General features: G+C 37.6%; 1 protein-coding gene across 2 annotated transcripts in view; it reads left to right on the top strand.

Annotated features, from left to right (window-relative positions):
• The first annotated feature begins 418 nt into the window (after window positions 1–418).
• Window positions 419–26,890, top strand: part of EXTL3 (exostosin like glycosyltransferase 3) — a 90,749-nt gene continuing 64,277 nt past the window's right edge. Inside the window, exon 1 of one of the 2 annotated variants that reach the window (XM_051975743.1) lies at window positions 419–1,275. The gene's annotated coding sequence lies outside the window, so the exon portion shown is untranslated. The remainder of the gene's footprint in view (window positions 1,276–26,890) is intronic. The other variant, XM_051975744.1, reaches the window with a different exon arrangement.

The following is a 26,890-nucleotide window of genomic DNA, read 5'->3' as shown; positions in this document are numbered from 1 at the left end:
TACTCCCATTTTACAGATAAAGAAACTAAAGTTCAGAAAGGTTAAGTGACTTGCCCCTCCCCCGCAATCATTCCATTGGTGTCATTAATTGAATGAAAGTTATTTGGAATCCTAGGACAGTCTTCTATCGTGTTCCTCAGTTTCGAAGCTGAGCCCTCTCTCCCTTTGGGAGTATTAGCTAGTATTTATGTAATTTAAGATTTTACGAAGAACTTCAAAAATATCTCTCCCTGTCCTTGTAACCTTGGGCGGTAGGTGTTATTATTCTTATCTTACAAATGAAGAAACAGAGGCACAGAGAAGTTAAAGGACTTCGCGGCTCACCTCACTAATGGGCGAGGCCAAATTTGAACTTTTTTGACTTTAAGTCACACACAGTATTATAGGAATTCAGATTTGGAGCTCGAAGGGTCCTTTACGAATCAGGAAGCAGGCGTAGTGTTAAGTGACTTGGACGGTCACACCATTAGTATATAAGATCACATTAGAACTCAGGTCTTTTTTAGTTATAGCGTTATAGGAACTTAGATTTAGGTCTTGCAGGAAACGATTGAATTCAATTTCTTTGACAAATTAAGACACTGAGGCACAGTAACACAACTTAGAAAACTTGGAGAGTCTCAATTCAATAAATGTTTATTAAGCGGCTACAAAGTGCCAGACATTCGGCTAAGCTTCGGGGATACAAAAAGAGGTCAAAAGCCGTCCCTGCCTTGGGGAGCTCATCGTATGAAAGGCCACACAATTAGGAAGTGTTAAATTAAGTCTTCCGGTCTCGGGTTCCGCGCTCTAGCCACTGGACCACTTGACTCCACGCGCTGTTTCTCCCACGCTTTCCCGGCTAGTGGCTCACTCCAGGATCGCTCGTCCCAACTGAGGCGCTGAACACTCGGGTCCCTCACTGGCTCCTTCCGGAAAGTGCCGAACACCGCCTCCCTCCCCTTCGCTCGGCCGTTTCCGGCCTCGAGCACTTCGGCAAATCCCGCCGTCTCAGTCGGAAATGGCCGACGTCCGGGCTGCCGGCAGGGGGAGTGAGGGATCCGGCGCGGCCTGGGACGTAGGTAAGCGGGAGGCGGCGAGAGCCGGCTTTTGGGAACCCGAGCCTTGCGCAGGCGGCAGCGGTTCTTGCCGGGGCTGGGGAACCGGCAGAGCTCCGAGCTCCGGGCGGCGGCGGCAACGGGAGTTCTCCGGAGCGGGGGGCTATGGGCCAGTGGCCCCTGCTGGAGGCCCCGAATCCTCCCTCGGTCCGCGGTGACGAACTTCGGGGCGCCGAAGGTAGGGGGCGGACGGGACCATGTATTGTGCTGGGGGGGGGGGAGGAGCGGAGAGCGGCGCGCGAGATCCGGGGAGCCTTAGTGGGGAGGCGGCTGCTGCTACCTCTGCTGCCGCCCAGTCCTGGCCAGCAACCTCCTCCGACCGGGCCTGCTCCCGAGCCTCATGGGCCCGAGGAGGACACGGGGGGCGGACCGGTCTGCGGTGCCTTTCAATCCCCGCCCACCCCTCTGAGCCCAAGTTGGGTCGTTCGAAATGTTTCCCCCTCCCCCCCTCAGCCCTCGCCCTGTCCAGCTGCTAATGCCGTCCTGGAAAGCGCCCCCCACCCCCGTACCTATCGAGCAACCTTCCTCCAGCATCCTCCCCGCTGAGAAGGGGCATCGCTGGACTGTCCTCCCATGCCTCTTCCAGTACATGCTGTGCCCTCTCAGCCCCGCCGTCTCCTTCTGCCTTCCAACACCCATTCTCCCGAGCTGCTGCGTTTCTGCTGGTTCTTTCCCACCTTTATTTCTCCTTTTTTGGGGAGGGGGGAGGGAGCATCGGAAGCCTGACCTTCTCTCTCGGCTGAATGATGGGCATCTTTTCTACCACCACTTCCTGTCCTAGGATCCCAGGGCTGTTCCCTTGTAACTAGGAGCTGAGCTCCTGCATGCTCTGGTGTTTATAGCTGGGGTCGGTCCCTGGGAAAGGCGGGGTTGGGGTAGAGGAGGAGTAGTAGTTAATAAACATTTGTGAAGCGAAGCCCCTACTATGCACGGAACACGCGCTGGGGAGGCAAAGAAAGATTTTTTGGGGTTTTGTTTGTTTTGGTTTGTTTTTTTTTATAGACAGCCCTTGCTCTCTAGGAGTTCACGGTCTAGTGGGGGTGACCACATGCAAACAATTATGTGCAAACAAGTCATACGCAGGATCAATTTTAACTAATCAGCAGAGGGAAGGTACTAAGATTAAGAGGGATTGGAAAAGGCTTCCTGTAGTAGATGGGATTTTAGCGGGGGACTTGAAGGAAAAGAGGGAGGAGGAGGAGGAGGAATGTCTCTCACTGTGATTGGAAAGGGGCTGCAGCAGGCTGGTGGTCACTGTAGATCTTAACCAGGCTTTCTGTTGTTCCACTGAGGATTGCAGCCAACATTGGAAATTCGTTGCCCATTGGAGGTCAGTCAGGGATAAGGGGCTGCAGATGGATGCGGGGTATTTTTCTTTCCCAGCTCATGTTCCCCCTTTAAATGGTAGACCAGTTCTAGTTTGTCTATTGAAAGACTAAGATTATTGTGTTTCTGCTCTCACCTGGTTTCTGTGGTTTGTTTTGTTTTAACATTCCTGGAGATAGAGAGCCCATTTTGGGATCTTCGGATGCTCCTTGATAGAAATGCTTACCTTTTTGTGAAAGAGAAAGAACAAATACTCAAAAGCATGTGTCTTTTTTTTTTTTTTTTTTTTGGGTTAACCTCCCACCTTTAATCGGTGATTTACTTAGGAAAATTCTTCTGCCGTTCTTTTTTCCTATTGTTTTGCTTTTTTCTCCTCTTTACGTCCCAAGGCTTGGCTCCCCAAATTTATTTATCTCTTTGTGTGTGGAGTCCATGCTGACTATTTCTACTTTTTTCCTCGAGCAATTAAATTTTGCTTAAGCTCACTACTTCTTGTTCCTAGTCAGGTGAGTGGGGGCACCAGGGATTGAGGGGAATGATTGGTTTAGTTACTACTGCTTTCTGTAATAGATCTTTAGCACTAAAAGGTACTTTGAAGAAGGTCTTGTCTTTTTATTTTACAAATAAAGAAATTGAGTCCTATAGAAGGGGTATTGACTTACCTAGAATTAGAGAGCTGGAAGCTCTTAAGGTTAGGACCTCTATCTTGATTCTCAGTTTAGTTCTTTCTGCTATATTATGCTGCCTCATTGGAGAGCTTTCCTCAAAATCACACTAATGCAGCAGTGGTCGGTGCTTCAGTACAATAGAAGAATCTTCAGGTACCAGCACCCTCTGCTTTGGTCAGAGCACTTCCTGTTATAGCTAACACATATCGGTGACCACCATCTCATTGAAGAATTCTGAGTTAGACAGACATCCAAAAAATCTAGCCTTGTTCATAGAGAATTGAAATATAGTCCTTTTTCGAGGAGAGATTGAGATATTAATGTGAGAAAGGATCTTAGAAATCATCTAGGCCAGCCCCTTTGTCTTGAGGGGTAGAGGGATGAGAAGATTTGCCTATAGTCACAAGTTAGTAGAACTGCTTGATTATCACCCTTTCCTGAGCTTAGGTGACAAGACTATTGAGGAGATGGGAGACACGTAATCTTGGACTGCCAGGTTAGAATTGTTTTCCCAAAGAAACATTGTTAGAGTGTTCGTGAGATTCTTTATAGTAATAGTTCACCATTATAAATGCTTTACAGTTTTTTAAGTGATTTTCTCATCCAATCTTTCCAGAGTAGATACAGCAAGTATTTGTTTTCTTTTTGAGTCTCATCTGAGATTGTTTATAAAGTATCTTAAAAAATCTTACAGTGCTGTAGAAATGTAATGTCTGTTTTCTAATTGGCTCTTAGGGGGTTAAATCTCTTGCCCACCTTCACCTAGTTAGTGGAATAGCCAGAAGTAGAATTAAGGTCTTGTCATGGCAAGTCTAGTGCTATTTCTACATGTTACACCCTCTTATGTTGCTTTTATTATACTATAATAATCTTTGTGCCATAATTCAGTTAGAGAATTTTTTCTTTCTAAATATTTATTGATGCTCTTACCCTTTTTTTTAAAAATTATTGTTCCTTTCCTCCAATTGAATTCTTCCTTGTAACAAATGAATACAGTTAAACAAAACAAATCTATAACTTGCCCATGCCTGAAAATTATTGGTACAGGTTGACATGTTCTTTCATGCAAGTGTTTTTAAAAGAAAAGCTGGTGACATGAAATTTTGAGTTGATTTGTGTTTTTGACTACCATTTTTGTCCTTTCTCTGTTCTTTTACGGTTTGCAAAGAGTCAAAAAGATCTCAACAGGCTGGAACAATAGACAGAATCTTACCAGAAGAAATTTAATAGGGATACCATCAACTACATAGTTAACAGGATGAGAATGATAAAGCTAGAAAACAACAGTTTATATGAGACGGATTTGACAACTATGTGACATAACATCCAAAAAAGCTAATGAGATCTTAGGCTGCATTTATAAGAGCATTGTTTATATAATAAGGTAAATTCAAATCTAAATATATTGTTAGGTATGAGTGCTACATTTTAGACAGGATATTGATCAGTTTGAACAAGGCCAGAGGATCATGAGATTATGGATTTGGAACTGTAGGGTACCTTGGAGGATATCTTACTCAACTCTCTCATTTTACAGAGAAAGAACTGAAGCTCAGAGAGAAGTGACCTGCCCAAAGTCACACAGAGAATCTGAGCTGTGATTTAAACCTAAGAATTTTCCATCTACTGCACCAGATAAAAATCCTTCCAGCAGGATTAGATTTTTGTGAGGGAATAAAGGGAAAAGGGAAGGTGAAACACTTTTTATTCTAAACTTAAATACCAAGAAAGGAACATTTGTATATAGACAGCAGAATACAAACAAAAAAGATTCTGTATGAACCTCTGCATCTCCATTTCTTACTGCTTGCTTTTTAAAAAATGTGTGTATGTGCATGAGTACAATTTCAAAAATTGCCTTGTTTGTACTTTTTTTGAACTCCCTCTATTCTCTTCTATGCATTTTAAAAAAATATGTTCTTTTTAGTTTTTCGTAAAGCATCACTATTGCTTCCCCCCATACCTCACTTAAAAATGTGAGTAAAAAGAAAGAAAAACACATGTGACAAATAAGCTGTCCATTATAATGAATTCGTAAAGTTGGGATGTCCAAAAATGTGTATGTTTTCTGTTCTTTCTACCCATAAGCTTTGTATCTGGAGATGGGTATCATGCTTCCTTGAAGACCCTTTAGAACCATGGTTGAGTTTGACCAATCAGGGTTATAAAGGGAAGTGAAAACATGCCCTGCCACAATTAATTGAAGGGGGGGGGGGGGAATTAGCTTGGACAAAGTCTTCAAATATTTGAGAGGCTATCCCATGGAAGAGATAGAGAAATTAGCTTTGTTTTATTTGTGCCTAGAAGAGAGTGTTGGGACTGATAGGTATAAGTCCGGGGAGGCAAATTTTGATTTATATGGGGAGGAAAAATCTAACTGTTTAGCAGTTATAACTATTCCACAAAGTCTTTCAAGCCAGTAGCATCTTCCCAGTCTTTAGAGAAACACAAGGACTGGAAAGGTGACCACTTGCTCAGTAACGTAGTAAGGATTCCTGCATCAACTTTTAAGCTCCTTTCAAACTAAAGGTCTATAAGTGTAGGTGTTAAATAAACTTTTGTGAATCAGTCTGTGAACTTCATTACCAAGTATATGAGAAGGTGCTTTTCCTTTTTATAAATGAGTATTTGAAAGATGAACTAAGTTCAAGGCTGCCTGTTTTTGTATGTATGTATGTATGTATGTATGTGTGTGTGTGTGTGTGTGTGTGTGTGTATTTTTGTTACTTTATGTTTCTTTTTGGTTTGCTAGCTAAAGTTCCTTTGAAAATCTACAACCTTATCTCTTACTTCCCAGCTCTTAATCATTATACACAGATGTGTCAGTGGATGGATGTAAATGAAATAGGACTAGCTTCAGAGACTTGATAGAACTAGCTAGACATAGTAGAGCATGGGAATTCAAGAAAGGTAGAAATTGTGTCTTCTTTGGACCTTTGTCCTTTTCCAAATGTTCCATTCCTTCACACCTTTTTCCTGTCATCCTAGCATCTCTTTGGTGATAATAGATTGAGAAGAATTTCTCCCTCCCTCCCTTATAATCCTTAAAAATAATAAAATAAGAGAATAGTATGGGTTAGGGGACAGCTCTGTTTTATATTGTTCTCTCTTCCTATGAATTCATATTATAGTGGAAAATATAGCATATTTCTAATGTAGCAAGTTGCCTTGTGAAAGCATAGGTAAAGAATATTCTAAAGGTAGACTGTTAAAGCTGTGGGTTATGTCTCACTTTCCTAAGCCATTTACCAGGTTCTATGGTGTGTAACCTTGGAATGATCAGTACAAGCCCAAATGTCATATCTTTTGTATACTTTTCTTCTTGACTGATTAGTAGTTTGTAAATAGCTCAATAATATTTTATTAATTATTAACATCTAGTTGATGCTTTACTGATTTTTTTTCTTACCTCATTTATCGTCATCTACTGTGTTTGGCACATATTGCTTAATATATGATTTTAAAAAATATATTCATTAATCTATTAATTTTCTTTACTAATAATACTCAGTCATGTATCCATTATAATTTGCCAAGGCACAAATTTATTTATTTTCTTCTTTGAATGTGTGTTATGTATGTTTAGGGGCAATATCTGCTTCCTTGTGGCCTGCATATGTCAGTAGTCACCGTAAAGACTCATTGTGCCAAGCTACCCCAAATGGGCATTCATGGTGCTCAATCTGAATTATTTTTGAGGACAAGATATGTTCAAGATAAGATGTTGGTGGTTCTGTTCCATTTAGGTTCGCAATCCTATAATATTACCAGTACTTCGCAGATTTATCCAGGGAATAGTCCAGAAATCTGATAACATAGTGGTATGGTGGCCATTAATGGTATATTATGGAGAGAATTTTAGTAGTATACAATTGTAAATTTGATTTGGAGACCATAGCAAAATCAGTAGTCATTCTCATCTGAGAGATATTCAGTTTGGAACCATTTGTGAACTTAAATTAGAATATTTGTCAAGTGCCATTTATATGTGGATAAATAATGTATCATGAGTTCCCTGGAATTATTTTGTATAATCATTACAACATTGCTGTTACTGTATAGCATGATCTCCTGGTTCTTCTTGCTTCATTTTGTCTTAGTCCTCATAGTCTTGCAATGTTTTTATGAAACTATCCCCCCATCATGATTTTCTATAGCACAATAATAATATTCCATCAGAAACATATGCCACAACTTGTTCAGCCATTTCCCAATTGAAGAATAGCCTCTCAAATTACAATTTTTTGCCACCAAAAAAAGAGCGGCTATAAGTGTTATTATACATATAGGTCCTTTTCCTTCTTTGATCTCTTTAGGGTACAGTAGTAGTATTGCCGGGTCAAAGGCTATGCACAGTTTTAGAGTCTTTTGGGTATAGTTCCACATTGGTCTCCACAATGGTCAACCCAGTTTACTACTCTGCCAATAGTTCCTTAAACTACCCATTTTCTCCCATCCCCTCTAACATTTGCCATTTCTGATAGGTGTGAGATGGTACTTCAGAATTGTTTTAATTTGCCTTTTCCTAATCAATAATGATTTAGAGCATTTTAAAAATGCTTATTGATAGCTTTGATTTCTTCTTCTGAAAACTGCCTCCTCATATCCTTTAATCATTTATCAATTGGGGAATGGCTCTTATTTTTATAAATTTGATTCAGTTCTTTATATATTTGAGAAATGAGACCTTTATCAGAGAAAATTATAAAATTTTTTGATATTACTTCATTTTTTTCATAGTATCTTTTAGTAAAATGTAGTTTTCCTAATTATCTCTTTACAGTTAGGTTTATTTTTGCTTTTGCTTTGTCTGAGATCATGATTGTCACCCTTGTTTTCTTCACTTCAGTTGAAACATAATAGACTTTGAGCCCTTCATTTCGATTGTTTTTCTGTCTCAGATCTCTCTTGTACAGTCTCTTGTACACAACGTGATGTTAGATCCTGGTTTCCAGTCTATTCTGCCATTTTGTTTCTATGTGTTGGATCATCCTGTTCACATTCACAGTTATGATTACTCGTGGTGCATTTCCCTTTGTTCTATTTTTCTCTCTTTCTCTTCTTCTCTCTTTTTGTTCTGTTACTTTTCAAAAGTCTGTCTTGCTTTTGACCACTGCATCCCCAGTCTACCTTCTCTCTTATAATCTTTGTCTCCCTTAGCCCTTACCCCCCTCTCTTATCTTGTGCCCTTATCTCCTTATTGGGTAAGATTCGTATATATCCACCTCAGTATATACATATTCTTCCTTCTTTGAACCAATTTGAATGAGAGTAAAGTTCAAGCATTACCTGTCAGCCCCTTTACTTTCCTCTCCTGTAAAAGCTTTTCTTTGTGTACCTCTTTTATGTAAGAAAATTTTCTTCATTCTACTTCTCCTTTCCTTCTTCTCCCAATATATCTTATCCCTCTGTAATGTTCTCTTCTCTAAAATATAATGTTCTCTGGATGCAGGTTTCTTGGGAGGCTTCTGGAGGCAGCCTTCGTTTTAGTTCTGAGTAATAATCACCTTAAGTGCAGCCAGGAGTTAAAAATTCATATCCTTTATTGTCTCCTTCAAAATAGCCCAGTTAGTTTTCTTAGAGGCCTATCTCTCTCCTTGGTTCTGAGAGCTCTTGCCGCTAGCCCTTTGTCTCTTCCAGCTTCAGCCTCTCTTCCGAATCTCTCCAGCCAGCACAAGGGTGGAAGTTGGAATGAATCTTGACTCCTCCTCCAAGAGTGGGATTGTGGGCTTCTGACTTGTGAATTTCCCAGAGTGCTATCAATTCCAGTGACTTAGCACCTTGTAAGAATCATAACATCCTTCTTTCTCACCTCTTCATAATTTTTTTTGGGGGGAGAGGTCATCTCAACATAATTGATTCACACCCATGTGCTCTACCTATATAAATTCCTTTTACCTGCCCTAATAATGATAAAATTCTTAGGAGTTACATGTTACTTAGGATAAAATTCTTAGAAGTTATATCTCCTAATATAGGAATATAAAATTTAATTTTATTGAGTCTTTTATGTTTACCTTTTTATGTTTATCTTGAATCTTGTGTTTGAATGTCAGATTTTCCTATTCAGCCCTGGTCTTTTCATCAGAAATGCTTTAAAGTCTTCTGTTTCATTAAATACCCATTTCTTCCCCTGAAAGATTATATTAATTTGGGGGGGTAGGTCTGCAGGCAAACAAAACCAAACAAAACTAATCTGCCATCTTGCCCCAGAGTATGAGAACATGCTTTCTTCATGTGAGCAGACATACATATTTCCTGGGAGTCCCTGTCTGCTGAGTTCCCTTGGGACTGAGATGCTTGGTTATATATCCTCAATGGCAGTTATTCCTGCCCCTCCTTTCCACTAAAAATAAATGTGTCATAAGAGGCCCTGTCTGCCAGGAGGAACTTTTTTTTTTTTTTTAGGGCTAAGCCTTCTTGTAAGTTGTTGCCTTGATGTGAAGGGTTAGCATCACTTCTAAGAATAGAGATTTCCTGGGAGGGTTTGATTACTTATAGGCACACAATTCCTGTAGAACTAGGCCTTCTTAGGAAGTCATAGTCTGAATACTAGCAATTATTGCTCTGTAAAAATTCCCTAGTCTTTTGGAAAGTTTGTAGACCCCAGGGTTACCGTGGTTTATTCCTTTACCTTCTAGAAATGTTTTCCCTTCTAATTTGCTCTTGCTATTTAATGTAGCACATGAATCCTTTGGAATACATATTATGATAGAAAGTGGAAGTTTATTATTTTAGCTCAGCTTTCCTAAAAGCTAATTTCCAAAAATATTACTGATGTACTTTAGGTGAAATAGATAGAACCTTGGACCTGGAGGCCTGAATTCAAATACAGTTTCAGACATTCCCTATAATGTGACACTGGGCAAATCAATTAACCTATTTGCCTCAGTTTCCTCAACTATATAATGGAGATAATAATAACATTTATCTCCTGGGTAGTTGTCAGAATAAAATAAGATATATGTAAAGCACTTTGCAAACCTTAAAGCACTATGGAAATGCTGTTATTATTAAATGCTAGTTATTTTTACCACACTGTCATTTTTTCATATATCACCAATATCCAGCAAACCTTTTTGTGTAACAAAGGAAAACAATCTTGACAGTATTTTCAGCATCACAACCATTGTCCTGTATCTCTTTAAAGAAGAACCTTCTCTCATGCCCCAAGTGCTTCTTGGCTTATCTTTTGGCTATATCAAAATGAGAATTAGCCTTTATTATTAATAGGTCCTCATTTTAGCATGTATATAAGATACCCTTTTTTTGGCTGATGATGGCAATGATCATCATCAGAATCTCCTTTTATTTTTCCTCCCGTTTACCCACTGAGCTGATTATTGTGATTTCTTTCAATTTTCTATTATCTCATGACATTTTCAGCTCATATTCTCTTTTCACTTCTATGCTTCTGTAGACCTTTACTCATTTTCCCTTCTTTAATCACCATTAATAGGTAGTACTAGATTATCTTTTCACTCTCTACCTTTCCCTGCCTTTCATTTCTCTTAGATTGACTACTTAGAACTCAGGCTTTGCTCATTGCTGTTACACTCAGCCCATAGCATATAACGAATAATTAATCATTGAACAAGTGTTCAACAGTTGCAGACCAGTTAGGAACTGTGCTGAGTGCTGATTCTACAAGTACAAAGAATAAAATTATCCCTACACTCAGCTTGCATTTTAAAAGGAGATTCAACAAGTATATTAAAAAACACAGAGAGCATAAATATAAACTTGATAAATATGTACACACATAGAGTATTAAGTATAGGATAGTTAAGGAGCAAAGAAGGGAGAATCCTCACAGTCTGGGGAATTGGGAAAGGCTTGATATGGAAGATGGTGCTTGAGTTGCATCTCAGATGAAGAAAAGCATTGTGAAACAATACAAAAAAAAGAAAAGAAAAAAGATGATAATAGCTGTAAGTTGTAATTAGAACATGTAGACAAAAACAAAAAGAGACCCAAAACGGATTACAGTAAAATCCATTATTACTTGAATAAATTTATTATATTCTTAAAAAAATAACTATAGCAGAATTCCATGTTTTTGTATAGTCTTTTTTATTCTTTTGTACTGTATTGCATCTCTCTGTCATTAGTTAAAATACTTTTTTTAAAAAAGTGGACTGGAACTAGGTTTGAAGGACTTTAAAAGAGTTTGTGGATGAAATGCTAGGGGCAATAGGGAGCCATTCACTGGAGCAGAGGAGTGACATGATTAGACTTGTGCTTGAAGAGTAATTACTTTGGCACCCCTAGATGATCTCTGTGAGTTCCTGTGGCTGAGAAATTCATATGCTGATGAGCTTTATCACAAACTCATAGAGTTTTAGAGTTGGAAGGGAAAGTCCAGTCCTTTCCTGAAAGGAACCTTTATTATTTCATTCTTCCCAAGTAGTCATTTATCCTCTGCATGAAGTCTTCCAAGAAGGGGGAACCCTTTCCCTTTTGAGGTAATCTATTGCAGTTATGGATTTTTCTGATTGCTTCCTTGAGTATAAATTTATCTCTTTTCAATGACAACTTATCGGGCCTGATTCTGCTCTGTGGAGCAAAACAACAGATTTGATCACTCTCAGAATACTTGATTGGAGTTGTCTGTCTGAGGGCAGGAAGCTCTGGGCTCAGACACTTCGGGGATGACTTTAGATTGGTCACTCACCTTCTCTAGGCTTCAGTATCCTAATTGTATAATGAAGAAGGTTGGATTTGATGATTTCTCAAGTTCTTTCTAGCTCTAAATCTATGATCTTCTCTAGGCTGTAAGTTTCCAGTACAGTCAACAGCCCTTCTACCAATCTTGTTTATCTTCTCACATTGTTTGGCTTACTGATGTCATTTCAAAACTGTGGACCTGAACATAGCCCTCCATATGTGGTCTGATTGGGATATGTGCAGAGGGAACATCAATTCCCCATTCCTGGTAATTGTGGCTAAGAACCCACGGGTTACCATATTATACTGCTATTTCATGTGGAGCTTGTAGATCACCAGAACCCCCATATCTTTTTCAGAACTGCTAGTTAAAAATGCCTCCTCCAAGTGATAATTGTGAAGTTGATTTTTTAAAACTAAAGTCGCCTGGTTCTTGGATGAGAGACAAACCATCTGTTGCCCATCCCAAGTTATGGCAGCCTTTCCTTCATGATAGAACCTGTCCCAACTCACACTGTGTTGAGAACCTGGCGTCACCTTCCTGACAGAGTGAGGCAACAAGGAGAGAATATCGGAGAATGAATATTCATGTAGAATCCTTCTATGAAGACAGTTGGTTTTCCTGTCCCTTGCTGCTTTAGTGCAAAAGTGAAGTATAGAATTTGAGATTATATGATTTTCTGGACAGTCTACAAAAAGTAATTATCAACTAATATTGCCCACGAAACATTGTCACTTATTTTTGTGATTCCAGTGGTCAAAGACCACTAGAGTATCATCTTCACAACTGTGTACATAAATGGCATTTGGCATCTTTGGCTTTTCTTGTAGTGCCAGTATTTTCAGGGTTTTTTTTTTCTTGCTTTGTTGGTTTGCTGAGGTACTAAATAACAGATTGAGTGCTTGACAATCAAAACTAGTTGCAATTATATTTATTTCTCTGTTTCTAGAAGAATCATGTATACATTTATGTTTTGATATATATTGCAATAGGATAGCATTTTTTCTTCGATTTGGAGCACACAGAAGCATTGTCAATTGGTAGCCATGTATATATATAAAGAGCATCTCAAACCTAACTTGGAGTTATATTTGGATTGTTATAAATAAGGTATGAAATATTAAACATGATAAATTTTAATCCTGAGAAAAGGTACCAAAAATTTTATTCAGTAAATGCAGCAGATTAAGTTGAACCGAAGTATCTATATTTAAATTGTGGCTATAGTACAGTTTCCTTGGTCTGGCATTCAAAGCTGTTCATGTTCTCATTCCCATTCCTTTTTCTGACTTTATCCAATTCTGTTTGAAATCTCTGTTTAGATCACACTGATTTATTTACTGTCTCCAAACATGCCTTTTCCATTTCCTCTTCTGTGTGTTGTTCCTCCTGAGTGGAAAGACTTTACGACCTCTTCCCAGTCCTGTCCAAATCTTGCCAAGTTTTCAAGTCTTAGGAAGGATAATGACACATTTATTATGCAAGTTAAATCCTGTTCCAGAGTCCTGAATTCTAGTTTTTATTGTAGGACATTGTGTGTGTGTGTGTGTGTGTGTGTGTGTGTGTGTGTGTGTCAGAGAGACAGAGAGAGAGAGAGAGAGAGAGAGAGAGAGAGAGAGAGAGAGAGAGAGAGAGAGAGAGAAAGAGAAAGAGAAAGAGAGAGAGGGAGGGTATTAGTGAGTATAGGCATACACTCTTACATTGTTAATTTGTTTGGAGAAACAATATTGCAGAGGCCAAATATAAGATTGTTAAGTGGAGATTCCATGATGTTGTGGTGGGTTTTTATTTAAATTCAACTTAATCTGCTGCATTTACTGAATAAAATTTTATGGTCCCTTTTCTTAGGATTAAAATATTTATTTAAATAATATAATTGTAAAGCATTGTGGTCAGAGGAATTTTTTTTAAGCTCTTTAAGTTCAGAGTCTTCATTTTTATATTCTTACAATGTGTAGAATTTACTTCGTCACACATTATTTCTAAAATTTAAGTGCTTTATAAATCTTAAAGTATATATAATTGCTATATATATATATATAATTGTAGCTGTGTTTATTGAATGCCTAATGAAATAGATAATAACCAAATGCTAAATGATGTGATAAAATACAATATCTTTGTGATAAATACAACAGGAATTGAGAGAGACAGGAAAGATCAGGATGAGTTGGAGAATATTTGTAGAGAATAAGATTTGTGCTTTCAAGGATAGTTTGGGGAGGATGGGGAGAAGTCATTTAAGGTAGAATATGTCATTCGTTGGGCAGAAGGGATCAGGGTATATGAAGTTTGTCTAACAGAAACAGACGGTACATGTCGAGGGGAAAGAGGAAAATAAGATTGCTTCCTGACTTCCTTTTTCCAATCCAGCCATCACCCTGCTGTCAAAGTAATCTTCTCAATGCTAGGATCCAACTTTTTCTATTCACAAACCTGTGGTCTCTGGTGTTAAATACTAAATATGACTCCATTTTACCTTTCCTGCATTATTTTCTATTACTACCTTTCAAATAGTCGATGTTTTAGTTAAAGTGGACTATTAGCAGTTGTGTGAATTTGACACTCCTCCAATCCCTGTCCATTCAAAGAAGCTGTTCCCCATGCTTAGAATGGGTACTTTCAATTCAGCCATTTTAAAGTCACAGGCTGCCACTTCTGTGAAGATTTCCCTGAAACACTTCCCCTTCTCCCAGCCCCCTTCTCCTCTCCCAGTGTTTTCTGATAGAACAAAGAATTCTGAAAAGCTTAGCTGATCTCTTCCCAAGCTTTTTAGCACTTACAGTAAACTAGCAAGCATTATGTATTCTTCAAATAGCATATAGTCAGTTACTTGTTCCTTCTATCGATAAAAATCTGATTATGTAGAACGCTTTGAGTAATGAGTTCTGAAAAGGTAGATTTTTCTCTGATTGATTATTTACTCGAATGACCATACTTTGGATGGCTGTCCATGCATCTTTGGAATCTGAAGCAAGTTCTTATTACAGGGATCCGTGTCTGGATCCACGCTCATATAATCTGATTTCTTTTTTTCTGGGTCTGAACCTATGATTTTTATTTGTGTAGAGAATTAAAGTCCAGTGTAGAAATTTACAGGGCAGCTTATCTTTAATTTACACGCTCAGATTAGAAGTTCTTAACATTGTTTTGTGTCATGGATCATGGACTCCTCAAAATAATGTATTTAAGATGCATAAAATAGGAAACCAGTTATATCGAAACAGAATTATCAATCCTTTTTTGAAAGTTCATGAACTATATCAAGGTCCAAACTCTGTTTTTCGAGTTGCTAAGAACGCTTAGAAGTTAAGTGACAGTTAACCTCTGGTAACACAATCATTATGTGTTACCCATATTGAGGCAATAATTGAACCCAGGGCTTTCTGATTCAATCTAGTTCACTATCTGCTTTGCCAAGCTGATTTTCAACTATGTCATAGTCATAATAGTTAATATTTGTATAGAGCTTTAAAGTTTGTAGAGTACACAACAACCTTGGGTGGTGTATGCTAGTACTGAACCCATTTTACAGTTGAGAAAATGAGGCAGACAGACTTTCTCAAAGTCACATAGCTAGTAAGTGGCTGAGGCTGTATTTGAACTCAGAACTTTCCAACTCCAGGTATAGCACTATCCACTGGATCTTCTAGCTACCTTTAGCAATTTTTTTTTTTTTTTTGGAATCAAACTTAAAGTGTGCTTTTTAGGTGCTGAAAAGTATAACTGAATGACCAGGTAATAAACTGCAGAGATACACTACTGCTTAATGTAAAACTTTAGCCCCAATACCTTTTACATAGGAAGGTACCTAAAACATGTATACTGAATTGAGTATGAAACACGGAGCACAGTGTTGGACAAGGAATCAGGGAGGACATTACTGATTTGTGTAGCTTTCGTGTACACCAAATCCTCCTTACAGAGCTCTTAGTCTTCCTTTCATGTTGACTTTTGGTAGAGAATAGATGTTAGGTGTTTATGTGTCTATTTAGAAATCTGGTTAAGCGCAGTTAAGAACCTCTCAGAGATAGATCGTACTAATAGAAAATAGTAATCCAAAGAAAGTGCAAATTGGAAAATGAAATACAAAGTACAGAGGACTGCCAAGGTTTAGAAGAAGAAAATAAATTCATTAGGTTAACAAGGAAATGTTTTGAAAGATGCATTTTAACTTCAGGATTAACAAACTTGAATTCAGGATTTGATTCCCCAGAAAGTAGCTGAACCTATACCAGTCTAAGCTTTTTATTTGGGCCAAGAAACAGTTGAGTATGATGGCATAAACATTAGTATGACTGGAGGCTCTTCTTATGGGACTTGCTAGTGATCATCTGGGTACTTTGTGAATTGTAGAAGACTAGGTAATTTCTTAAGTTTTCGTCTAGCTATGAAATTCTATGAAAGAGTTATCAAATTTCTCATCTTCTTCTCCATCAAGCCCCTCAAAATCAACACCTCCCCTCCCCACTCAAAAATAGGTGCTTACTGAGTGTTTTGTAGTTAATGATAAGAAAATTCAGAGTGAGCTGGCATTATGGACTCATACTCTGATATTGGTTGTCTGTGTGTCCTAATTTGCTTGTTAAACCTTAATCATGTCTTGTTTACTGCTACAAGGCTAGAGGATAGGTAGACCTTTGTAGTAGGACTAGATACCTTCATAAGAATTATTTTAAAATAAGTTTGGGAAAATTAGAATGCCATAAAACTACCAAAACAAGTTGGTGTTTATGTGAGAATTCAGAGAGAAATGGGTGGCAAACCATTTGGATCTATATTTTGCATATAAAAAAGAAATAAAGCCTTTTGGTATGTGCTTTTAAACTTTACAGAGAAATTATTGCTTCTTGTAGATTAGAAAATTACTTTTACAATATTAGTCTTTCTAATGTAATAAGTGGTTAAGCGAGACCTGCTAAGAGCACTTATTGAAAAATGTGATTTGAAGACATTTAAGGATAGAATGAGTGCTTGTGTGAAGAGGACCTAATAGGTTTGTTGGGTATTAGGACCTAGGCTAATTTATAGAAGTCTGATTCATATATCTAAATGTCAATTAATTCATTTACAGTGATAGTTATTTCTATCTGGAGAGCTGATGCTGCTCTTCTGCTTATGACATTCTTTTATCTTGGTAGTTAGGTCTGCTAAGATTATCAGTATAGAGGAGATATGAGGCCTTTCCTGTAGCATGCCCTCCCTGGCCTTCCACTTACAGAGTATTTATCTTGTATGTGCATTTTTTTTGGTCTCCCTTGTTAAAATGTGAGGGCAGGGACCCAGTTTTTGTCTGCCTTCTTCATAATTGCACGTGAGTTGGCCAAACTAAAGAGGTCCAGTTTCTTGAGGGAGGAAAAATACAGAAAGAAGTGAGCTTGCAGAGAGGAGACTAGTAAGAGGGTCAAAAACTGACTTTATTGGGTGTTAGTAGTTAGGGTGCAGGAAGAAGAGAGATGAATCAGAGTTCCTTGAGTGGTGGAAATTACAAGGAAACTGGGACAATTCAATGTTACAGAAGTTAAAGGGAGAGTTTTTAAGGAGTATCTTATGCTTCTGAGAGATCAAAGAGAAGGAAGAATGGGGGAAAAGTTGCTGTTTGGTTTTTTTTATTTTATTATTTTTTATTGATTTATTTAATTTTTTTATTTAATAATAACTTTATATTGACAGAATCCATGCCAGGATAATTTTTTTAACAACATTATCCCTTGCACTCGTTTCTGTTCCGATTTTTCCCCTCCCCTAGACGGCAAGCAGTCCTATATATGTTAGATATGTTGCAGTATATTCTAGATACAATATATGTTTGCAGAACCGAACAGTTCTCTTGTTGCACGGGGAGAATTGGATTCAGAAGGTAAAAATAACTGGGGAAGAAAAACAAAGATGCAGATAGTTCGCATTTGTTTCCCAGTGTTCTTTCTTTGGGTGTAGCTGCTTCTGTCCATCATTTATCAATTGAAACTGAGTTAGGTCTCTTTGTCAAAGAAGTCCACTTCCATCAGAATACATCCTCATACAATATCGTTGTCGAAGTGTATAATGATCTCCTGGTTCTGCTCATTTCACAAAGTTGCTGTTTGTTGACTTTTGAGAAGGGTGTTGCAGAGAGATCCAATGAGTAAATAAGGAAGCTTGTGTTAGATAGCTTTAGATCTTTTCATTAAGTAGGGGGAGTGGGGGAAGAAGTTACTTATTAAAAGTAAATGGCAGAACAGTTTCAGGAATTTGAGGATGGGAATAGCTAGATGAAAGAATCAAAAAGTACTAAGTGCTTAATATGTGCCAAACAAAACAAAAAAGATGGCTCCATCTCTCCAGTTTACCTTCTGAGAACAGACTCCACATAAAGAGGGCTGGGCGGGGTGTTCAATATTTTGATTTGGGGAGTTCAAGTGCTATGGATCCCTTAAGGGAATAGGTTGGCATAGCCTTTCCATGAATAAAAGTAATATTGATATTATTTCTAATTTCTATCTGTGGAACCATAACAACATCAATATTACTATGGTTCCATAGATGGAAATTAGAAAGGGGTGAGGGGGTGACACGTAGATAAGACCTAGCCCGGAGTCAGGAAGACTCATCTTCTCTAGTTCAAATTCAACCTCAAACACAGTAAGCTGTGTGATTCTGGGCAAGTCACTTAACTCTGTTTTCCTCAATTTCCTCATCTGGAAAATGAACTGTAGAAGAAAATTATAAATTATCTTTGCCAAGAAAATCCCAAATGGGGTCACAAAGAGGCAGATAAAACTGAAAAATGACTAAAAAGAAGAGGGCTTGCTTGCATTTTGTTGAGGAAAATGATAGGAAGTAAAGTATGTCTGGGTCCTACCTGAAATAGGAGGCCAACTGATAGGCTCTTAGTAATGGATGGAGGTGGAGAAGATAGTGGACTTCCAGGCTGGAGATGACAGGGTTAAGTTACAGATCTGGGTGGTAATATAGTGAATAGTATGTGTGCCTTTATTAATTCTTGGTTGAACTGCAATGGAAATAGAATTGAAGATTAAAGAAATTTAAGCCATCAGCTGTAACACTGAAGACTGAGAATAATGATGGAGATCATAGAAACATTCAAGTTCTTTAATGAATTTACATTTTTTAAAAGCTTTTTATTTATAAAACATATGCATGCGTAATTTTTCAACACTGACCCTTAAACCTTTTGTTCCAAATTTTCCCCTCCTCCCCACCCCATCCCTTAGATGGCAGGTAATTAAATTTGTTAACTATAGTTATCTTGCAGCACAAGAAAAATTGGATCAAAAAGGAAAAAACAAAAAAAACTGATAAAGAAATAAAAATGCAAGTAAATAACAGAGAGAGTGAGAATGCTGAATGCTATATTGTAGTCCACACTCAGTTCCCATAGTTCTCTCTCTGGGTATAGATGACTCTGTTCATCACTGAACAATTGGAATTGATTTGAATTGTTGAAGAGAACTGAATCCATCAGAATTGATCATTGTATAGTCTTGTTGCTGGGTATGATGATCTCCTGGTTCTGCTCATTTCACTCATCATCAGTTCATGGAAGTCTCTCCAAGTCTCTCTGAAATCATCCTGCTGTTGTTTCTTACAGACCAATAATATTCCATAACATTCATATACCACAATTTATTCAACCACTCTCGAACTGCTGGGCATTCACTCAGTTTCTAGTTTCTTGCCATTACAAAGAGACCTGCCACAAACATTTTTGCACACATGGATCTATTTCCCTTCTTTAAGATCTCTTTGGGATATAAGCCCAGTAGTAACACTGCTGGGTCAGAGGGTATGCACAGTGTGATACCTTTTTGAGCATAGTTCCAAATTGTTCTCCAGAATGGTTGGATCCATTCACCATCACCTCCAACATATCTTTTCCTGTCATTTTAGCCAATCTGAGAGATGTGTAGTGGTATCTCAGAGTAGTCTTAATTTGCATTTTTCTGATCAGTAGTGATTTAGAGCACCTTTTCATATGACTAGAAATGATTTCAACTTCTTTATCTGAAAATTGCCTGTTCATATCCTTTGACCATTTATCAGTTGGAGAATGGCTTGATTTCACATAAATTTGAGTCAATTCTCTATATATTTTAGAGATGAGGTCATTATCAGAACCCTTGACTATAAAAATGTTTTCCCAGTTTATTGCTTTCTTTCTAATCTTGTCTGCATTAGTTTTGTTTGTACAAAACCTTTTTAATTTAATATAATCAAAGTTATCTATTTTGTGATCAATAATGAAATCTTGTTCTTCTTTGGTCACAAATTCCTTCCTCCACAGGTATGAGAGGTAAGCTATCCTATGTTCTTCTAATTTGTTTATAATATCATTCTTTATGTCTAGATCATGAACCCATTTAGATCTTATCTTGGCATGTGGTATTAGGTGGGTCAAGCCCCAATTTCTTTCATATTAGTTTCTAATTTTCCCAGCAGTTTTTGTCCAAAAGCTGGGGTCTTTGGGTTTGTCAAACACTAGATTGCTATGATTATTGACTGTTTTGTTCTGTGAATCTAACCTATTGCACTGATCAACTAGTCTGTTTCTTAACTAGTAGCAAATGTTTTTGATGACCACTGCTTTATAATATCGTTTTAGATCTGATACAGGTAGACTACCTTCATTTGCTTCTTTTTAAAATTTTTTTTGGCTGAGTCAGTTGGGGTTAAGGGTCCCACAGCTAGGATGTGTTACTTGAACTCAGGTCCTTCTGACTTCAGGGCTGGTTCTCTATTTACTGCACCACCTAGCTGCTCCTGTTTGTGTTTTGGTAAGAAAATGGGATAAGAGACTACTAACTAGCTTGTCAAGCGAGAAGATACCTCCTTTCAACACAGGATTTGCTTGTGGTGATTTTGATAAGGTTTTAGAAAAAACCCTCTACTGAAGTGGTTTTGCAGTGCTTTATTAAGGGTTGTATGTGTATAATGGTGTAGAGTTTGAGGATGCACCTGGTAACGTATTGTGATATACCATACTTAATGTTGGAGGTACAGCCTCTATAAGTTTGGTGGAACTCATTACCATGTTAGTTGTGGGGGATGAAATTTTTGGTGAAGTTCCGTCAGATGAGAAGATAGTCCTAAGTTATTGAAGGAGAAACAAATTATAGGTCACAATATATTCAATAAATGGGAAACACACATATAAGTATATACATATGTATATAGATGCATATATACATACATACATACATATATATATATATATACACACACACACACACACACACACGTATATGTATATGTTACTTGTGTATATGAATACCCAAAGGAATGAAACTTCTGTGTTCTTGGTTTCTTACAAGGTTCAAATGAGAGGAACTTAAAAATGAAGGAACAGCTTTTTCCATTCATCATCTTTTCACCTGCATGGAAACCCCATGATAAGTATCAAGTATAGATCATTTAGAAAGATACACAGGGCACTCCTTTAGCCCGTGTGCAGTAATAGGGTTTTGTGTGGTTGATTTAATCTCACTTTCATATTCTCCATTTAGTGACATCTCATTAAAAGCTTGTAATAAATCCCATGGCTGGTATTCCATTGATCTATTACCTTCTGCCCCAATATGGATGTCATTTATTGAAGATTTAATTTTAATAATTAATAGCTAATAATGTTCCATCAATATTATTTGCTTTCCCCTTCCCACCACTATATATAGTACCCTTGTTTTTATTTGAAATTGAGTGTTCTAATGACATTAAGTATCTGATAGACAGTACTGGTCCTTTCCTCAGGTTTTCCATAAAGGGACTCCTTTGGAGCTGGCTCATTACAGTTTTAAGGAGTGGGGCAGATCTGATTTTTACTTTTTAAATTTAAGTTTGAGTCCTTGTAACTGTGAGAACATGTTTGAAAAATTTACTTGTCAATAAAATAGAAGAGGGAGGTTTAAGAAAAATAAGTGGAGAACTAGACCAGAAATAGCACAGCTGAGTTTAAATTCCTGGCATTACCTGGACTAATTAACCTTTATTTAATCTGTAGCCTGTTTGTTCATTTTCTAGGTGGAAGTGTTATTACCAATTGTCTACTCATTCACAAGGATAATAAAAGGGATAAAAGAGATCATTGTTGACAGAATTTCTTTTACGGATTTTGTGGTTTGCTTGGTACAAGCCACCTGTGAAAAATAATATGGACATTTCTCAATCTATAATTTAAGGATTGAGAAAACTTTATCTTTACACTTTTAAGGTTTTAGGCAGAGTAGCCAAACTTTTTGATTCACTACCTTTATGTTTCAAGATTATAAGATAAGTGATTTTTATCAAATATGGGTACCTTTTTCACTGGAATCCCTGCTACTTTTAATTAAATAATTTCATGAGTTGCTATGTTAAAACGGTCTCTTATCTGTTGGCCAAATCCTGGTAATGAAACTCTACCGACTTTAGTCCATTAATCAATAAGCATTTATTAAATATCTATTCAGTGTCAGATACTGTACTGGGCACCTGTGTGGCAAAGACAAAAATGAAACTATCTCTATTGCCAGGAACATATTAGAGAAAACATGCATATAAACATATCACACATAATAAATATGGGGTAATTATTTAGGAAAAACACTAGTAGCTAGGAGAAATCAAGAAAAGTTTCATGAATAAGAGTTTTCAGAACTTTGAAACTGAGAATTCTAAGAGTATTTGTTAGGTGATTACTTTATGCTGAAATTATTTTATTGTTTCTGGTTTAGACAGGATTGAGATAAAAAGCTTTGGCCATCTTGCCTTATGTGGAAGGAAATTGGTTTTGGGTTCCAAGTTTAGATAGTAGTTCAGATAACCCATTTGTTTCTTCCGACAGAACAATAGTCATTTAACTTTTGTTCACCCTTGGAGAATCATTTTTCAATTTTAATTTTTCAATTCTACTTCTACTTCAAGGATTCATTTTAGAAGGTCAAAGTTGAACTCAAGAGATACATTCACTAAGTAAAGCAATCAAAGACTCCTTTCCTTCTCCATTGCCCTAATAATTTAGGGGAGTAGTCCTTCCTGGGCAGATGGAGAAAGGGGTGGCTTAGAAATTAGTTGGATAGTGCAAACTTTGAGAATTGGTAGTTAAAGAAAGACTGACAAAGTTTATCATTGAGATTAAATCAAAGGCTTCAGGCTAGAATACTGAGAAAAATGCTTTCTATATATTTCTAAAAGATGAAAGTCTGTTTTCACCTTGAATATAAAATCTTACTCTACTCTTGATTTAAAGCTTCATTTTTTCCCTTGATGTTTATATTTTTTGTCATTATCAATTTATAATTCTCAATGCAATTCATAATTTATTGTAATGTTAATATTTGAAGCTATTTGTAATAATAGTATTTACAGAATTTTACAAATAATATCTATTTTATGTCAACAATAGCCTCAGGAGGTAGATGCTATTATTATCCTCATTTTACAGAGGAGAAAACTGAGATAGTTACTGAATCACCTTTCTGCCTCTATTTATATATCAGTAAACTGCCTATAGCCTGTGAAATACTAAAAGATATACAAAGCAAAGTGAAGGATATATTTTTGCCCATAATTTTGCACAGAGTTCTAATAACCAGGACTAGATTAGATCCTTTTTGTATGACAAGATGCTTAAATATGTGATTTCCCTGTGTTATGATGAAGGGAAAAATGTGTGAAGATACTGAGGCAGAAAAACAAAGAACACATTTGGAGAAAGTTTGATGGCAATTAGAATTTATAAAAGTGTGAGATGTCAATAAAGGTAAGGTTAGAATTTGACCGGTCTCAATTGGTAGGACAGATATTATGGATTTAACTTGGTATTTTCTGAGAGCCATTGAAGGTTTCTGAATAAATAGGAAGCTATGTTTTAGGGAACTGTGTAGCAGAGGGAGAGGCTGTGGGGGTAAGCTGATGAAGGCATGGGTCTGTAGGGAAACAATTCAGCAGCTGGCTGGCCCGTTGGATAATGTGCTGGCTAGGAAGATGCAGCTTTCTGAGTTTAAATCAGGCCTCAGATACTTAACAGTTTTATGACTGTGGGCAAGTCACTTAACTTAGCCTCAGTTTCCTCATCTGCAAAATGAGTTGGAGAAGGAAACAACAAACCACTCCACTATCTTTGCCAAGAAAGTTCCAAATGGGGCCAAGAGTGGGGACATGACTGAAACAACCGAACAACAATAATGGGGTTTTGGAAAGGAGAATGTGTGCCGTACTTTGTAAGTCAGGTTGTTAGCCCTTGGTAATTGAAGGGACATAGGATGTGGCAGAGGGAGTCATGAGACTATGAAAAGAGTGACTGAGGAACATGGTATGAATAGAATAGGCAGATGGATCAAGAGAAGGTATCAGGTTTGGGGAGAAGAGGGATGAGCTTGATTTTAGGCATGTTGAATTTGATGTGTTAGTGGGAAAGTTAGATGATGATGACTAATAGGCACTTGGCAATATGGGACTAGAATCAGAGAGAATATAAATCATTATAAACGTAATATATAAAGCTATTGGGAAGAAAAGTATGCTAAGGAAAGGAAAGGTTATTAGAGAAGAGGAAAGGGAAATAGTGATATAAAGAAATAGAACAGAAGAACTAGGGTAGTCTAGTGTCAGAGCAAAGGGAGGAACAGTTTCCTTTTTTTCTTTTAAGAAAATATTGACATCATTTATTCAGTCATTCTATAATCATTTAAGTGCTTACTGTGTACCAGGCACCTTGTTAGTTACTGGGGGTTAGAAAGAATGGAAGAGCATTACATAATGCCCACTAGGTACCAGATATTGTGCTAATTGCTTTTTGTAAATATCATCCATTTTGATCTAGGGTCACAAAGAAAGAAAAGACAGTCCCTGCTCTTGAAAAACTCAATCTAATGGGAAAGGTGACATGCAAATAGCTATGTCGAAACAAGTTATATACAGAATAAATATGAAATAATCAACAGAGGGAAGAACATTAGAATTAGAAGGTACCAGGAAAGGTTTCCTGTAGAAAGTGGGATTTTTATTTGGGGCCTTAAAGGAAGCCAGGGAACCCAGGAAGTAGAGGGGATAGAAGTATTTCAGGCACTAGGAACAGCCCTGAAGCCAAGAGATGAGGTGCACTTGAACAGGGAGGCATCTGCTTGAGAAGGGATCAAAATCTGTGCTTAAAATCCTAGCCATCTGATGCCTGAAGAAATGGATCCGGGGCTGTGTCAGAGGGATTAGAGTGAAAGGTTAGGGATGGTGCTTTTATGTTTTGGGGGGAAAAGGAAGTTATTATTCCAAGGTCTAGGGCTGCTAGAGAACCACTCTTGGGGCAGTGGTGCTCCCTGGAGACTGGAAAACTTGCCTTTGAACCCCATCCTCTCTAGGCCTGTTTCCTTTTTTGTATAAGGAGAAGATTGGACTTTAATGGTCTTCAAGATTCCTTCCAATTCTTAACTCTGTGATCCTATGAGGAAGGGAGCACGAATTTATGGGTGACCTCATTTTTCTCAGGTAAGTAGAAGGCTGGCATCTGTTATAACAGACAGGACAGAAGAAAAGTTTTGCCATATTCACAGTAGGATCTAAAAGGATTGATTGGCTTGTGGGGGCCTAGGTGAGTTTATATAGAATGAATTACTTCCTGCTTGCATTATTACAATGTTCTCCTTACTTTTTTGGATTCATAATAATATTACATTTGAAGTTGTTTTCCTGTTTTTTTTCTTTTTTCTCTGTACCTAAATTGATGCAGAAGAAGAAGAATAGTTGGGATATTTCATTATACTTTTGATATTATCTGAAGAAAACTAAATTTTGTCTCTGTTGTAAAAATGAAAACAATAATGGAAAAATGTTAACTATCTTTGATGAATGTTGGTACTGGTTAGGAAGGTTTCAGAAGCTGGAACACCGCTCTTCAGTTTCTGGTAAAATCTTGTTGCCTTTAAGTGGTTATCAATTTCCCTTGAAAGGGTGATCAGCTAGGAACCTGTGGGGATTGATAGCTATGTATTCACTTATGGGGGAAATTGTTTGCAGTTTCATCTGCTGCCAAAATTCTTAAGTGCTTGAAGGAATATCGCCTCCCTTTTTGGGAGCAAAATATCTGTGAAAATAAATATGGTTGTATAAAAATACCTGAGTGCCAAAGGATAATATGAATGGGTTTCTGGGAGAGATTATCCACAATCTCCATCTTGGGGGAGGGCCCAGGCTAGCCAGATCAGCATTACTCTATGCTTCTGACTTTCTGAACTTCCTCATCCATTCTGGATCCTCCCTTAGTACCTGGAGCTTTCTTGGGCAGGAACATTCCTTTGATACAGCTCTCATTCCTCCAGTGAGTTCTTCTGGACCCCCTCCATTTTGGAGATAGGCTGACTGACCTTCATTTCCCTCCTGGCTATTCTGATTTTCTAGACTTCTGCACCACTTCTTGGTCCCCCTCTTTCCCTTTCTTTTTCAGCTCTTTTTGTGCTGTCTTCCCCCATTAAAATGTCAGCTCCTTGTGTCTTTCTCTTTGCTTATATTCCTGTCCCCTTGCTTAGTAACCAGTGGCACAGTGAATGCAGCCTTAGTTCAAATTCTACCTCAGACTCCAGCTGTGACATTTAACTCTCTTCTATTGTTCATCACTTTGCTCAGCTTTAAAATGGGGCTAATAATAACATCTACCTCCTAGGACAGTTTTGAGGATCAAATGTGAAAGTAATTGTAAAGCTCTTAACGTAGTGTCTGGCTCCTGGTAGGTATTATATAAATGTTAGCTGTGATGATGATACTGGTGAGCACAGTGCCTGGTACATGGTCCACTCTTAATAAATGCTTGTTATCTTACCTAATGCATTAAGACAGCAAATATTTCCTGAGACCCTACTCTGTGCAAGAGATTATAGTAGAATTGTAAGAGAGAAAGAAATAAAAGACTTGTTCCTGTGTTCCAGGATATTTCCTGAATGGCACTCTAGTTGTTGAGGTAAAAAGTGCTTGTAATAATCTTTAATAAGAAGTCTGATATTCAAGATGATAAAAGACAAAAACATCTGGTTTATCCAAATTATCCATCTATATTTTGACAGGGTTATCACAGACTCCAGACTTGACTGGAATTATTGTTTGTTTAAGATTTCTAAGTACATATTGTGTTCCAGGCATTTTGCTAAGTTTGAGGATGCAACTTAAAA

The sequence above is a fragment of the Antechinus flavipes genome, chromosome 2 (genome assembly GCF_016432865.1).
Source record: "Antechinus flavipes isolate AdamAnt ecotype Samford, QLD, Australia chromosome 2, AdamAnt_v2, whole genome shotgun sequence".
NCBI classification, from domain to species: domain Eukaryota; kingdom Metazoa; phylum Chordata; class Mammalia; order Dasyuromorphia; family Dasyuridae; genus Antechinus; species Antechinus flavipes.
Note: the sequence above shows the minus strand (reverse complement) of the source record. Positions and strands in the feature narration are given on the sequence as shown.